Source organism: Somniosus microcephalus, chromosome 7, assembly GCF_052327205.1.
Source record: "Somniosus microcephalus isolate GS21.2 chromosome 7, FLI_Smic_1.0, whole genome shotgun sequence".
NCBI classification, from domain to species: domain Eukaryota; kingdom Metazoa; phylum Chordata; class Chondrichthyes; order Squaliformes; family Somniosidae; genus Somniosus; species Somniosus microcephalus.
This window is the reverse complement of record NC_140993.1, coordinates 100,983,669-100,997,370: the sequence shown is the minus strand read 5'-3', so window position 1 is coordinate 100,997,370 and position 13,702 is coordinate 100,983,669.

Here is a 13,702-nt window from a genome sequence, read left to right as displayed (position 1 = left end):
TCCCATTAGTGCCTTAAGAGGGCACTAATGATGCGCAAAGCAACTAACACCCGTGCGCAGCGATGTTTGCGCCACTCACAGAATTGACTAGACATTTTGTGGCGGCGCTAAACTCTACTGCCACGATCTCCTGCGCCCGCAGATCGTGACGTCAGTCGAGCGTGCAACGCCCTGGTAGCGCCCTGGACCAGATATTGAGTGGCACCCCCTGTCTTACCACCTGCCGCTAGCAACGGCAGGTTGAGGGGAGCATTTTGCAGTCGGGAAGGGACTGGGGGAGTGCTATTTAAAGGCGATCGCCTCCTGCCTTTTTTTGTCGGCAAAATTTTTCCGCCACGCATTCTGAGTGAGGGAGAGAGGCTGCAGGAGCTATTCAAAGCTGTATTCTGTTTTGGGTAATGAGCAGCACTTTGCAGGTTCTTTTTGATTTGATCTTCCTTGCATCGATTTAGAAAAGACTATGGGGGCTGCACTCTGAGCTCCTTCCCTGGGCCTCTCCATTGTTCTTTCCAACAGATTTGATGTACAGGTCTCTCCAGGCCAAGATTCAAGGTTGCAATGAGCAGGGTGTGGATGGAGAGCAAGATCAACCCTCCCCTTTAAGAACTGGCCGGCGCCAGTGTGTCTGTGTTCCATTGCTGACTGACATCACATGAGCTTCGCCAGTGCTCTGAGGTAGCGCCTCGCTCCTCGGCATTAGCGCCTGACTTAGCGCTCCAATCACCTCCGGGGCGATAGAAGCCATGTTTGCAGTCGGAGACGATACTTAGCGCCAGGCGCTAAACTTTGCACCCGGCCGATAACTGCGCCCCAAACAGGGCGATACCAAATTTTGCCCCCTATATTTGTAGTTGAAAAACTATTATGGTAAATGTGAATAAAATAGGTCCAATGACGTAAAATACTTGTACTCGTAAAACCTGCCAAAGCCCAGTCATGACATCAGGAAGCAGAATTCTTTCTTCGTCATTGGGCGTAAGAGATTAACGGGACAGAAGCGCTTATCGCTAATTTGAGCACATGCTGCTCATGATTTTCCATCTATCAAAATGAATACATATAAAATCATGAGCAGCTTTCGCCCAAATTTATGATAAGCACTTCCACATGACCAAGCTCTTTTGCCTGGGTGCTGAAGAGGAAAATCTGTCCTTATCACGCATGGGTATCTTGTCAATTGTCGTGATACTTTGATAATGTATTTAGTAAATTCTAAAAAGCCTTACACCTGAGGTACAAATCCAGATCCAACCTTTTTTCACTCTTCACTCTTTCTTTTTCTCTGATTTCTCAGATCCTGAGCTTCTTCTCTCTCCCCTTTCTTTCGCTGCTCTTTTACATTGCAACCTTCATCACAGGGGAGTGCACTAACTGAGCCAGTCTCCCACTTTTATCTTGTAATGTGCAGCCGGTTTTCCTATAAACTGGTAGCAATGTGGAGGACTAGCTTTCCACGCATGTGCAGAACTGACGGTGACATGTTAGCTAACATGCATGGGTCGACTAGTGGCAGCATGGTATTGTCACTAATGGGAAATATATGCATGTGATCACATTATGACACACGTCATTATGCCACCACTGAGGCACGCTCTTGCTGCTGCAGCGCATATTTAATAATCCCAATAAGATCACTGGCAGCCATGAGAGCCCATGAAAAATGGGTCTTCCACACCACCAACCTAAATAAATTCCAGCAGATTTACCTTGATGTGGCCACTGGTTGCAGAAAACTTATGTTATGGCTGCTGGTTGCTGAAGAGCAATGTAATTAAATGCAACTAAATAGCGCTGTGGATAATAAACAGGGCCGTGGATAAGACTTTAAACTAGTAAGATGGGGGGAGGGATCAGGTGAAAATAAAATAATCCAGAAGATAAAAGTAATAGGAGATGAGAGTAAAGGTCAGACTAAGGTAAGGAATAAGGGTAACATAAATGGTCAGGGAACAGATACAGTTATAGAACATACATATAAAATAACTGTTAAAAATAAGTATGGGGAACAATTATTAAGAACAAATTAAATTGCCTGTACAGCAATGTGCACAGCAAGTGAAACTTAACTGGGCAACTGGAGACAATAATTTGTGGTGAGGAGCCGGATGTAGTAGGGATAACTGAAACATGGCTACATAAAGAACATGACTGCCAGTTAACTATTGCAGGATATAATGTATTTAGAAAGGTTAGAGAAGGAAGAAGGGGGTTGGGGTAGCTATATTAATTAGAGACAACATAACAGCAGCAGAAAAAAAGGGACATAAGTAACATTAAGATAGAAACTGAATCCATATGGATTGAGATAAGGGTAAGAAGGGATCGATCACATTAATAGGTGTATTCCACAGACCACCTAATAGTGGAAGGGAAGTGGAGGAAGAAATATGTATTCAAGTCTATGAAATGAATAAAAGACATAGGGCTAGATTTTCAGTATAGGCAGTTTTGGGGCGCTAACCTTAGCGCCCGCCCGAAGTTAGCGCCCGCCCCAAAGTAGCACCCCGTTGCCGGGAATTCAGTGGCTTCGCCCTAAGAGGTTGGTGGAGCGCTAAAAGAGGCGTTCCACTACTCTCTTTAGGCGCTAAGCCGGCGGTCCAGAGGGATAGCGCCCAGGCGGGGCGCAGCACGGGTGCGGTCATTTTTGCACTGACAGCAGACCCCGTGGTGCCGACCAGCTCTTAAAGGGGGAAGGGACGAATTGGTCTGCTGCCATGCCCTGCACACTGCAGCCTTGCAAAGAGGCCTCAACACTACTGCTCAGCCCCAGGGAGTCATGGCAACGCCAGAGAAGGCCCGTCAGCATGCCCTGCGCTTCTCAGAGGGTGATCTGGACATCATGGTCACAGCTCTGGAGGTGAGGCGCAAGATCTTGTTTCCAGACAGTGGGAGGAATCCAACCCACCACGACTACACCAAAGCCTGGAAGCAGATCGCCCAGAGGGTGACGTTCACCGGCGAGGCCCCCAGGACCCACACACAATGCCGTAAGAAATACAACGATCTGACCAGGATTGTGAGGGTGAGTAGCCTTTCCAGTCTCCTCCTCATTCTTGCATGTACACCTGACATGATGGGCAAAGGGACCTGAAAGTCCTTTTGGCCAGCCCTCAGCCAGCAGCATTGGGACAGTCATGAGCATCAAATGGCCATTCGGCACTCTACACTTTGGCCAAGCTATTCCACCATGGGAGGCAGTGGACAGTACATCAGGGCTTCACTCTGTCCAAGCTATTCCACCATGGGAGGCAGTGGACAGTACATCAGGGCTTCACTCTGTCCAAGCTATTCCACCATGGGAGGCAGTGCACACTACATCAGGGCTTCACTCTGTCCAAGCTATTCCACCATGGGAGGCAGTGCACACTACATCAGGGCTTCACTCTGTCCAAGCTATTCCACCATGGGAGGCAGTGCACACTACATCAGGGCTTCACTCTGTCCAAGCTATTCCACCATGGGAGGCAGTGCACACTACATCAGGGCTTCACTGCGCACTTACAGCCCGTCCTTTCTCTTGCAGGCTAAAGTAGCGTTTAATCACCAGGCCCGTGCCAGGGGTGGCCGCGCCAAGCTGCAGAAGCTCACTCGGCTGGAGGAGCGCGTGTGTGTGCTCATGGGAGCACGTGTGATTGTCCCCACAGCGTGCGGTGTATCCGACCCTCCACTGCCCGGCAATGGTAAGGACCTCGCCTTTTGGCCCTCTCGCGTCGCACTGGCCCATCCGAGCTACCTCCTTTGCCACTGTCCCACCAATGCGCTGAATCCCACCAGTCCTAACTCCCTCGCTGACGCCGTCTCCTCACTCTGAAGCTACTCTTGTGCATTCCTGCTTTCAGCTGGTGACGACCAGGACCCTGAGGCTGCCAGTGACAGCACCTCCAACCAGGAGGAGGAGGAGGAGCAAGCCGGACCTTCGGGGGAACAGTCACGTCCCGCAGGAGAGGAGGAAATGCTCGACACCTCCTCACTGGACGAGTGCCTGGAGGAACTGTCGCAGGGCAATGCAGCTTCTGGGACCAGTGGCGTCCAGCCACCCAGCAGCCGTGCGCGTGGCCCGCGGCCTTCCCCCCAAAGGGGGGAAGGATCAGAGGGGAGTGCTGCTGTTCGGCACACTCGCCGCCACCAACGCGGCAAGGGTCCCCTAGTTCGGCCCCCTCCTCCCCAGCGGGAGAGTCGCGACTCCAGTCCGGACACCTTCACTTCGGAGGAGGTGCGGAAGCTCGATCAGATGGCCGACGACTCGGACCGGCGCCACACGGAGCTCATGAGCGTGGTGGGGCGCATGCCTGAGGCCATCGAGTCGCTGGCGACCAGTGTGCGCGAGTTCGGGGCAGCAACTGCCGCGACTGGCCGCATGCTAACTGATGCCGTCAAGACCCTGGCGGATGTGATGCGCGCGCACACCAGGACCACAGGGCCACTCACTGCTGCCACACGCGCTGTCTCAGGCAGGCATCGCCAGGGCAGGCGCCGCGCTGGACCATCCCAGCAAGCCGGCCGTCGGCTGATTGCTGCGGATCCTGCAGTGCGGGCCCGGCCGAGTGCCACCGCGCCACAGCACCAGCCAGCGCATCCCAGACGCCAGCTGGCCCACATTGCGCCATCCGTCGCCGCCATTCCCCCTCTGGGGCGTCAAGGGCAAGCGGCTGCAGCTGATGGTGGCCAGGCTCAGGTGCGCCACTCAGGAGACGGCCCCTCGAGGCCCAAACGCCGTGTAGGCCGCCCCCCAGCGGCATCTGGCGGAAGGGCATCTGAGCCTCAGGCGCCTTCCCCCAGCCTCGCAGCAGCCACTGGGCAGAGCTTGCGAAGGAGCAGCAGGCAGGGCAGGGGAGGCAAAATGCTGGCCAAGGTCTCGCCCTCGCGGGCCACTCAGTAGAGGGTGTGGCCAGCTTTCCTTTAATATGGCGGTGGCCATCTTTATTTTGCCCATGGTTGTGCTTTTGGAGGGCTTTTTTTTTGCGTTAGGCCGACGTTGAGGCCCGGTTTCAATAAAGGTGGAGTGGCTCCTCCCCAGTTTGTGGGAGTGAGTCGTTTGTTGGGCTTTTTGTGGGGCCCGTTTATTGTTTTTGGGGATTCATGTGGGAAGGGCTTTTCATTTTTGTTTAATAAAAAATTATCTTTATTCATGCAGTCTCCATGGTTGTTCTTCTTAGTGTTTGTTGGCTTCGCCGGCTGAGGGCTTGCGGAGCGGCTGCATTCATCTTCCCTCATGGCCCCTGGCCATTCCCTGACAGGGGGCTTAGAAGTACCGTGTAATAAGGTGGCGTCGTGCGGCCCTTGGCCCTGGTCGCTCCCTCCTGGGAACGTACTCCTGCTCCTCCTCCTCCTCCTCCTCCTCCTCCTCATGCTCCTCCTGCTCCTCCTCCTGAGGTGCTGGTCCAACGTCAGGTGGCAGTGCCTGAGTCCTGCGGATAGCCAGGTTGTGTAGCATGCAGCAAACCACCACAAATTGGGAGACCCGGTCCGGCGAATACTGGAGAGCTCCTCCGGAGCGATCAAGGCAGCGGAACCGCTGCTTGAGGACCCCAATAGTTAGCTCGATGATGTTGCGGGTGGTTTGATGGCTCTCGTTGTAGGCCTCTTCAGCAGCGGTCCTGGGCGCGTGGAGCGGGGTCATGAGCCAGGTGCACAAAGGATAGCCTTTGTCCCCGAGTAGCCATCCTCTTGGGGGAGGCTGTGCCTGGAACATGTCATGCACAGTACTCTGCCGCAGGATAAAGGCATCGTGGCTGCTGCCTGGGAAGCTGGCATTGACTGCCATGATGCGCTGCTTGTGGTCACAGACCAGCTGCACATTCAGAGAATGGTAGCCCTTCCTGTTGCGATACTGCTCGCCATGCTCCAGAGGGGCCCGCAAAGCCACATGCGTACAGTCAATGGCGCCCTGCACCAAGGGGAATTCCCCGAGTCTGGAAAATCCCAATGCGCGCTGATGCTGGCTCTCCAGGGCCATGGGGAAGGAGATGAATTGGCTTCTCCTTCTGAACAGTGCTTCGGTCACCTGGCGGATGCAGCGATGCGCGCCGTACTGGGAGATGTTTGCTATGTCCCCAGCAGCGTATTGGAAGGAGCCGGTGGCATAGAAGTTCAATGCCACCGTCACCTTCACTTCCACCGACAGAGACATCCTGCACCTGAGCTTTGGCCGCAGATCTCGGCGAAGCAGGTGGCAGATACATAGATACATAGATACATAGAAGATAGGAGCAGGAGTAGGCCATTCGGCCCTTCGTGCCTGCTCCGCCATTCGATGAGATCATGGCTGATCCTTTAATTCAGTATCCCGTCCCCGCCTTCTCTCCGTAACCCTTAACCCCTTTTGCCCGTAGAAATATATCTAATTCCCTCTTAAATATATTTAATGAGCTGGCGTACACTGCCCTCTGTGGCAATGAGTTCCACAGGTTCACCACTCTCTGAGTGAAGAAATTCCCCCTCATCTCTGTCCTAAATGGTTTAGCCCTTATCCTTAAATTATGTCCTCTAGTTCTGTTCTCACCCGCCAAGGGAAACATTCCTTCTGCATCCAGTCTGTCTAGACCTGTCAGAATTTTATACACTTCTATGAGGTCCCCTCTCAATCTTCTAAACTCCAGTGTGTACATCCCTAAACTACATAGTCTCTCCTCATAGGTCATTCCCGCCATTCCTGGTATCAGCCTGGTGAATCGCCGCTGCACCCCCTCCATGGCAAGAACATCCTTCCTCAGATGAGGCGACCAAAACTGTACACAGTACTCGAGGTGTGGTCTCACCAGTGCCCTGTACAGCTGTAGCAAGGTATCCCTGTTCCTGTATTCTAACCCTTTTGCTATGAAGGCCAGCATACCGTTTGCCTTCTTGACCGCCTGTTGCACCTGCATGCTCGCCTTCAGTGACTGGTGTACAAGAACACCCAGGTCTCTCTGTACTTCCCCCTCTCCCAATCTATTGCCATTTAAATAATAATTTGCCCTCCCGTTCCTGCACCCAAGGTGGATAACTTCGCACTTGTCCACATTATAGTGCATCTGCCATTTATCCGCCCAATCGCCCAGTCTGTCCAAATCGCTCTGGAGCTTCCTGGTCTCTTCCTCTGAGCCCACCCCCCCTCCTAGTTTAGTGTCGTCTGCAAATTTGGAAATGCTGCATCCGACTCCCTGATCCAGGTCATTAATGTAAATTGTGAACAGCTGGGGGCCCAGGACAGATCCCTGTGGTACCCCACTTGTTACTGCCTGCCATTCAGAAAATGAGCCGTTTATTCCAACTCTCTGTTTTCTATCTGATCTCTGCAATCACCCCCTTTCGGAATCGGAGCCTTTTAACACATCGCGCGGCACTCATGTTTAGGTAGGAGCGCTGCTGGCGGTATAGCCTGACTGGGTAAGGCCTACGTGGCCGACGCCTGTAGCCCCCTCTGCCTCTAGCCAGGGCTGCCCCTCTCACAATGCGTCTGCGAGCCCTACGGACATGGAGCTGCAGCTCCGCGTTGGCACCCCATGCAACCCCCATCAAATCCTGGCAAACAGTCTAATTTCCAAATGGCCACTTGCAGCGCTATTGCCTGAGTCCAAAAATACCTGGCTCTTGCTGCTTGAAACCAGTTAGCTATCCTCCTTGTTGTGTCTCCAGAAATGCGTTGCACAAGACTGTTTTCAGAAAAAAGGATGGCCTTTATACTGGAGAGGACGTTCCCTTTAATTAGCGCCCCCCGGGGCCCGCGCTGGTTGTGTTGCGTTCCTTTTTCCAAACGCTCCGGCCGCCCGCCGCACAATGGGGCGGTCCGACTGAAGTTTGCAATCGGGGCGGCCAAAGGGCGTTGCACGAGGATGTGACGTCATTTTCTGCGCGCGCATCCGGGCGGGCGCTAAACTTTGCGCCGGCGCTAACGGGCAACTTAATTTGGGGCGGGGCGCAAACTGCGCTGCGCCCGGGCGCTACACGCATAGCGCCCGGAAATCACTTCTCTTAAGGCGCTAACTGCTGGCGCAAGCAACTGAAAATCTAGCCCATAGAATAATAATCATGGAAGATTTTAACTACCCCAAAATAAACTGGCAAGAAGAGATAGGGAAAGGAAAAAAGGGAATGGACAGTATGTTCAGGATTCCTTTCTTACCCAGTATGTAGGAAGCCCAACATACTGTTGATTGGCTATGATAAATTGACCCTTACTGTTAGGGGGATTAAATACATGGGGTTACAGGGATAGGGTGGGATATGTGTTGGTGTAGGGGGTTACGGGGATCGGGTGGGATATGTGTCGGTGCAGGCTCGATGGGCCGAAATGGCCTCTATCTGCACTGTGGGGTTTCTGTGATTTCTGTGAACACTGCTGAATCTAGTACTGTAATGGGAAATGAACCAGAGCAGATAAGAGAAGTGCAGGGAAAATCTAGGCAATAGTGATCACAACATAATGAGGTTTAAGATAAAGATTGAAAAATACATAATTAAGACAAAGACCAAAGCAATAGATTGGCAAAAAGCAAATTTTGACGGGATGGGAATGGAACTAGGGAACATGAACTGGGAAAAAATATTGACAGAGCTGGAATAGCAATGGGAAATATTTAAAAAGGTGATCAATAGATTTCAGGAAAAATATATCCCACTACAAAACAGGAACAAGCAATAATGAAACACTGTGGATGTTTAAAGAGATATGGGTAAAATTGAATAAAGGAGAAGATGACAAAAGTGAAGTAAGATATTAAAATTGAGCGTAACAGGGCACGTTTAGTAGAACGCAATTGCAGCCACAGAATGTTTAAAGATGAAATGCACTAATTATTCGTATGTTTAATTGCAGAAATGACCATACCAGTTTAGAGAGATGAAACTTACAAAAAGAGACACTGACATAACCCTTTTCTGGAAAATGAAATGTAGTAGTGGCCAGGAGAGGAATGACTTGTTTCTCAGAAATCACATGTCCTGGATGACTCATTTCCAAGAAATCAGAGGGTCTACAGGCCCCTTCAGTGAAAAGTGAAACTTATCCTATAGGCTATTTTGTATAAGTTAGACACACCTAGTTAGTGATTAATGTATAGACTTTTAAATCGATTGGCCCTCTGAAGAAGGAGGGATTGGAAAATGTGAATAACTGTGTGAATCTCAAGAGGTTCGGTGGAGTTGGAGCCTTGTGTTGGGACACAAGAGCCATATCTCCCCAGGTCTGAATAAACCATTTTGACTTCAATTATTGGGTCTGTCTTTCTTACAACAAGCCAGTGACGTCGACCATGTATATCACTTGGTCTGCACTTTGGGGGCTTACATCAATTGGCGACGAGCATGGGATGCGCGATCTGAACAAGACTCTCGGACAGTGTTAACCTAAGACGGGTGAGTATGTTTTAATTACCACCTGTAAAATTAGGGGTTAATCGCTGGCGAGACGTTAAGTCAGAATCGACGTATAAAAGAACTGTAAAAAGAAAGACACCTTTAATTGAAGGCAGTTAAAAAGTAAACTGCAGTTAGGGGCAGGTCGTTCCCTAAAAGCCGTGAGGCGGCGAAACCTCAGTTAGGGGCAGGGTGTTCCCTAAAAGCCGTGAGGCGGCGAAACCTCAGTTAGGGGCAGGTCATTCCCTAAAAGCCGTGAGGCGGCAAAACCTCAGTTAGGGGCAGGGCATTCCCTAAAAGCCGTGAGGCGGCGAAACCTCAGTTAGGGGCAGGGCGTTCCCGAAACAATTGAATGAATGGGTGCACCGTGGTGAGTGAATGAAATAAAACCCCTACAGTCACAAAGAGGTTAAAACTCAAAACCTCGGGACTAAAGGGTTGGTGTGTTTAACAAAACAGAGTGATTGACAGGAAGTGAGCAATTAATCAGAGTAACGCTATGGGGCGAGCAACGTAGTGTATAAACCTAATTCACCAATACCGTGAATTACGCATTAAACGTAGCAGTTAGTTATGACTAAGAGGGTGGAAGAAGAATCCTCAAGGGACCTGGATTCTATAACCCGACTCCTGGAAAATAAAAAAAAAACAGTGCAGGGAGCCAAAGGCTTGGTGGGGGAGGAGCTAAAGATAAAGAGGCAACAGATAATGTATGGAATTGAAACAGAAGGGAGAGATAAAGAAGGAAAAAGATCTAATTTGCAGGCGAACCAATTTGAAACCCCAGCAAGGAAAAAACAAACAAACAGGGATTTGGAAACTAGGGAAAGCTGTTGAGTCACCGATTTAAAAAGGAAGGAAAAGATAAACTTAAAGCTTTACCAACATGGAAGTTATTAGCATCTGTACCAAGACAAGTAAAACACGAGATTTGCTGAGTGAAAGGAACCTTAGTCATATGCTGGAATTACAGTTTGTATGAAAATGTGTGTTAAAGTGTGAATGTTTCCTGATTAGGAATGTTTAAGAGGTTACAATATTCCTTTGTCTGAAAATCTGTCCTTTAGGAAAAAAAGAAATGTCTGCTGTGTGTTGTAGTTCCACCCACTTCTCTGTGTTAAAGAAAAAGCATTTAACCCTTTTGCCTTGTCTGGGATTTTGGAAGTTTAAGAATGTGCGAATAAGATTGTGCCCTCAGAATGGAAAAAAAAACCTATTACAATTTAAGTTAAGCTGGAGTGTAAAAACTGAGAAGAGCAACAAAAAGTTTGTTTAATGAAAGATCAAGTTTCAGTCCAAGATCTAACCTTGGAGTTATGAGGTAAATTAACCTGTTAAAACCAGACTTTCATTGTGGCCACAGTGAAATTCTGGTTGATGTAAATTGGTGTAGTCCGAATTGAATAAGATAATTCCACTCCGCAAGAATATCCGATAGTGGCAGGTCCCTCTACAATGTTTAATTGACTATGGTACTGGGAGCCGTATAGAAGGCGGGACTAGAGTTAAACCTTAGAAAGGTAGGGAAGGATGAAGTAGTCGACCTAGGATACATAGTGACACAAGGGAAGAGACAAGTGCCCAAAAACAGATGGGAGGGGCATTAGGACTGGCTGCGTGCTTTGATTGCTCGCAAGCTTCTAGGGATGGTAACAGGAAGGGACCGCGCCAGAGAGGGGAGGGGGATCCGAGGATGTTTGTTGACGCATTGGTAGGGGGCCGACAGTGAAAAATGTTAATAGACACAGGAGCCACAATCTCATTGACAGACTTACCCTTATCCCAAACGAAACTTTCAGTTAGTATAGCAGGAATCGGTGGACGAAGAATCAGGACTTATAAGAGCGAAACAGTCTTACTAGAAATTGGATGTATAATAATACCTACACAGTTGTGGGTATGCGAGAACACTGAAGGAACAATCCTAGGGATAGATATACTGTGAGAAGTAGGAGCTTTAGTTGACCCTAAAGCGAATGAAGTGTACTGGCCCCCAGATTATAAGTTAAACAAACAGGCCCGGGAAACAAAGTAGAAATGGCCCAGCCTATACAGGATTTGATCAAAGGGGGGTAGCCAAAGGAAAAAGTGTAAACCTATATAGATAGTCGGAATACCTTTGGGGTGGTGTCTGATTACATGATAGCAGGAGTAGGCAGGGATATATGACATCAGGAGGAAGACCTGTAAGAGACAAGAATATAATCAAGGAATGAGTAGGAACCTCTCTCCTACCCAAAGAGTGCGTAATAATAAATTAAAGCACAGAAGAGGATGGGCAGCTAAACGAGCAACTGAGAGAGGGAATCTGACCAATGAAGCCCAAATGTTCATGTTGAATCAAAGTGTGAAACCACAACTGTCTTTCAGTCAGGGATGTTTTTTGGGTTGCGTGAAGTGACGCAATAATGTTTAGCTCCACCTTCAAAAGCCTGCGAAGGAGTTAACCCTTTCCACTGACAGCTGTTTGAGTTCACCAAGCAACAACTTCAGTATTACTGAATAGAATTTAAAGATATTGGACATTACTAAATTTAAGTTTCTTAATGTTAAGCTGATATTTCCCCACAGTGATAGAAGGAAAATTAGGATTTGATAAATGGAAGTTATCTTATAAACTAATTGCAGCACCGTCTCAAACGGCCGGGAGACTGCTGGGGAGGCTGTCCTGTTACCCAAAGATAAATCTGGACAGATAGTTAGAGGCATGAGGCCAAAGACCAACAGATTATACGGGATCGAGGACAGGATACACGGGACGACCAGAAGGGGGTCTTAGCAATAGATAGCAAAGTGATAGCAGAAATAATACCAGCCAAACCAGGGCTAGCACCCAGATGGTCAGGACCTTATGAAGTATTAATGAATAGCGACACATGTGCTCATGTAGATGGGTCTGGAACGGGTAAAGGAAGGTGGACACACTGGACTCAGTTAAAAATATATAAGAAAGACAATGAGTAAACCAGAGATGGTGCCCTTTTTGACAGAGTGAGGAGTATACTAGAAGATATAAAGAATGGGAAGGGGAGTTACTACATATATCAATGATGATGGGCTGTGTATGATGATAATGTTATATGCCATAGTTTGCATCTTCAGGTATGTCTGGGGACAGAGCCACAGAACAAGAAATGAACCAGATGTACAGCATTTTGAACTGATAAAATGGATAAGAGCAGAATAATTCTAACTGGCTGGTGACGACCAGCCCCTTTTGTAATTACAGGAACATTGGACGTCCGGAATGAAATGGAGCATCCTCACCTTGATCCTAGGGATGAACATAAGTATTGCCATTATCGAGGGGGATTAGTAATAAGGAGAACACAGGGTGAGGTGTATTTTAGTGTAGCACATAGAGTTACTAAGCTTGCCATTAATATGAGTACTTTTGAAATACAAAACAAACCTGGAACCCCCTGTGGGTAAAACAATTAGAGGATCCACAGGAAAAATCTATCTTACAAAGATATAAGAAACGGGGAGTATTGGAAACGACCAGAGCAGGGTATGCGGCCGGGTTAGCAACAGTTAATAGCTTGGACATAGAAGGAGTAGACGAAGGAGTCGAAGAATTACAAGCAAAAATAGAGAAATTACTAGAACAAGCTGCCAGAAATAGCCAGCAATTGACACTGGCAGGGAAACCAAACAATAATGCAATTGTCGGGGGTGGAAGAGATAGTAGCCCCCCATGCAGAAACAATCAATACAATTATTGATAGACTTAATAATGCTTCTCGCCAAAATGATAAGGAACTAATATGTGTCATGTATGGCTCATGGCTATTGTCGAATGCTCAGCATAACATGAGGCAAATAAATAATGGACAGATCCCTGATTGGATTACTAATAAGGATCTGGAACCTTGGATTGACACAAATAAAAGCCTATGCAAAGGATGTAAATTGGAAAAGTATATCGGGCAGGCGATTGTCTGACCCCATGGACTAAGATGATTGGCTTTGTACTGGCCATCCCACAATTCCCAGAAGGGGGACAACCCCTATACGATGTGATTACAAAGGGAAAGTGGGTTAAATATCATGATGTCCCTACCAAGGCGCTTTGGGAAAGGGATGAAGATAATAAACAGAAGAATGAAACCTAAAGGGGGGCGGTAGTGGACGGGTGCCACCACAAGGGAAGGACATGGGTGTGCACACACCCCCCCCCCCACCGAGGGAGACACATCCGAGTGTGGATTTGCGAAAATTACCAATTCCCAATTGCACCCTTGAGGTACACCCAAGGGGGATACACTAGACATCGGTAGCACCAAGGAACAATGGGACATGTTGTGTCACCACAATTGAACAGAAATATGACTATCAAGATATGGCTTGTAACATTCCCCAACCA